Source organism: Dipodomys merriami, unplaced genomic scaffold (genome assembly GCF_024711535.1).
Source record: "Dipodomys merriami isolate MVZ:Mamm:240054 unplaced genomic scaffold, mDipMer1.0.p SCAF_340, whole genome shotgun sequence".
In the NCBI taxonomy this organism is placed as follows: Eukaryota; Metazoa; Chordata; class Mammalia; order Rodentia; family Heteromyidae; genus Dipodomys; species Dipodomys merriami.
In genome coordinates, this window is record NW_027204938.1 from 497,536 (window position 1) to 500,609 (window position 3,074).

Sequence of the window (3,074 nt, forward strand, 5' to 3'; positions counted from 1 at the left end):
TCCAGCAGTATCTGCAAAGCCTGACAAGCTCGACTCCCCCAGGATAGCTCACACCCTCAGAGGAGGTTGTGAGGAGGAATCGATCTCTGGCGTACACTTCAACTACCAAAATTTACATGCTCACTAGCACCAAGCAGGTACCACTTATAGCTCAACAACTCATTTCTAGCTCTTTCTCACCACACTTGGGTGGGAAGGTGAGGGAGCTATGGAGTAGCAGGATGCACCATTTTGGTTGAGGAGGGGGATATCTGATATCAGATCCACAGATCTCACCTGAATAGACTAGAACTCTCCAGAAGAAGGCCAAGGTCGACAGATAGAGTCATTCTCTAACAAGTGTAGAAGGGGGAATATTGGGTCTGACGACTACTTTGGGATTGGTGGCAGCGACTACCCCCTGCTGTGGTGACTAAGTGGTAGCATCTGGTTTGCTAGCCTATGAACAGCAGACGTGAAGGGGGGATGCATTGGGGTTGGGCCTGGGCAACTCCCTTTTGCTGAGTTGTTGCTGCTACCACCATTTGGATATGCCAGGGCTTGGAGCAAGGCTGCTTGAACTGTGGGCTGACTGGCTCTGAAGAAGCAGAAGGAGAAGTGTTTTGTGCAGGCGGTGGCTCCATTACTGGTGGCTCTGGTCATCCTGCCCAATGTGGGGCTGTGGGCTCTGCACTGTAGGCTGCAGCCTGATGGAACCCTGAGGGGCCGGGAGCCAGACAGCTGAGTGCCTAGGTATGGTGCAGACAGAATGTTGCACCCCAGTCTCCCACCCTGGTGTGGGTTTACTCCAAACCTGTGACTCCTTCTCCTTCCTCCTCATCTGGTAGGTGTCCTCAGTGGCAGCACCTGAGCAGTCTGTGCTTCTTCCTACTTTTCTCCCAGGTGGGGTCAATTGAGGTTGTGAGCATAGGGATTTGTCCACTCAGTAGAGTCAGAAATAGAACCCAGGCCCCTTGGTGCCCCAGTATGGGACCCTTGTTTCTACTTTTCATACTTTACAATCAGTTCTTTCTGTTGCCCTCTCCTGTCCCCTGACCTCATCCAGCATTCTCTTTCTGGGGAGTACCCTGTCTGCACATGCCTGTGTCCCAGGATGTGATGCCTCCTGTAGGACTAGTGCCCTCATCATCTCTGCTTCCCTGCCTCACCTCCACCTACTTATCCTTGTGTCTCTACTCAGGTCAGTCCCTTTCCCATTTAACCATTTGCACAGGGACCCCAGGATTCCCCGCTCATTCTCCCAATTCACTGTTATCCATCCTATCTGTTTTTTAGGTATTGTTGATTCCTTGGGGAGTGAGTGCAAAGATCCTCTTGGAAATGTAGGTCCCTTGGATGGGGTGAAATGTGAATTTCTGGTTCTTGAGGAACTTGCCACCTTTGACTCTCCAGTAGTACAGACATATCCTGGTGGAGAGATTGCCCAAAATATCCCCTAGAGGATTTCCCTGAGGGTGAAATGACACATGCCTTCCTTCCCTGCTATGAACCGATGGCACGTGACATTTTTTTATATTCCAAACTGTGATCATATTTGTTTCTGCCTCTTTAAAACTTACTCATGTACCTGAATATGTTTATGTGCATTTGGACTAAATTATCAATATTTCTTTGTGTGTGTGTGTGTGTGTGTGTGTGTGTGTGTGTGTGTGTGTGTGTGTGTGTCTGTGTGTCTGTGTGTGTGTCTGTGTGTCTGTGTGTGTGTAGGTATGTGTTCAGATCTTTGGTCTTAAACTCAGGGCCTGTGTTCTGTCTTTTAGTTTTCACTCTTGGCCAGTGCTCTACCACGTGATCCACAGCTCTACTTCTGGCATTTTGATGATTCATCGGAGTTAAGAGTTGTAGAGTGGGCTGGGAAGGTGGCTCAGTGGTAGAGCGCTTGCCTTGCATGCCTGATGCCGTGGGTTTGATTCCTCAGCACCACATAAGCAAAAAAAAAGGAAAAAAGCCGGAAGTGGCACTGTGGCTCAAGTGGTAGAGCGCTAGCCCTGAGCTGAAGAGCTGAGGGACAGCGCCCAGACCCAGAGTTCAGGCCTCTCGACCGGACCCCCCCCCCAAAAAAAAAAAACAAAAAAAAAAATGTCGTACAGACTTTCCTGCAAGGGATGCTTTAGAAACAAGATTCTGAGATCTCTTCATCCTGAGTAGGCAGGATGGAACTCAGGACCTTGTACTTGCCAGGGAAATGCTCCTCCCTGAGCTAAATCCTTAAACCCAGCTCATATTATTGATTGGCTGGTTTTTGCTCACAATTGGTGCTCTTTTTCGTGAGCCACATCTCTCTTTGTGGATATTTTTGTTTTGTTTTTTCAGTTTTCTGTTTTTTTGGTTGGGCATGGGGCTTGAACTCTCAGCTTGGGCACTGTCCCTGTGCTCTTCAGCTCAAAGCGAGCACTTCACTGCTTGATCCACAGTGCCACTTCTGGTTTTCTCCTGATTTATTGGAGATTAGAGTTTCATGGATTTTCCTGCCCTGGCTGGCTTTGTACCGTGGTCCTTTGATCTCAGCCTCCTGAGTAGTTAGAATTACAGGCATGAGCCACTGGTGCCGGGCTCCTTCCATGTTTTGTTTTTCTCTTTTTCCTTGTTAATTAATGATAAGAGACTCAGATTTGCTTACCCAGGCTGGCTTGGAAGTGCAATCCTCTCATCTCAAACCTCATGACTGAATTATAGCTGTGAGCCACCAGTACCTCCCTTGGATTTGTCATTTTTGACAAATGCCAAATGTGTCTGTTGACATGGCCTGATCATTGAACATTGCTAAGAACCCAAGGCAAATTTCAGGAGAATGACAAAGATGTAGAAACCATTTGGTGATGACTCACACATACCATTACATAAGGTAAGTTAAAGACTTTCATCCCAGAAAAACACAACTCTTACCTACATAAAAGATAAGGTGTTTAAGTGCCTCTTCATATTTATCTAAAATAGTATACACATTGAAAGGAACTCCACGATATGGATATGCTTCTCATGCATGAGAAGCAAGCACTCTATCATGGAGCCACCTTCCTAGGCCAATAAACAAAAGACTTATAAGTGTCAGCTGGGCACTGTTGGCTGATATT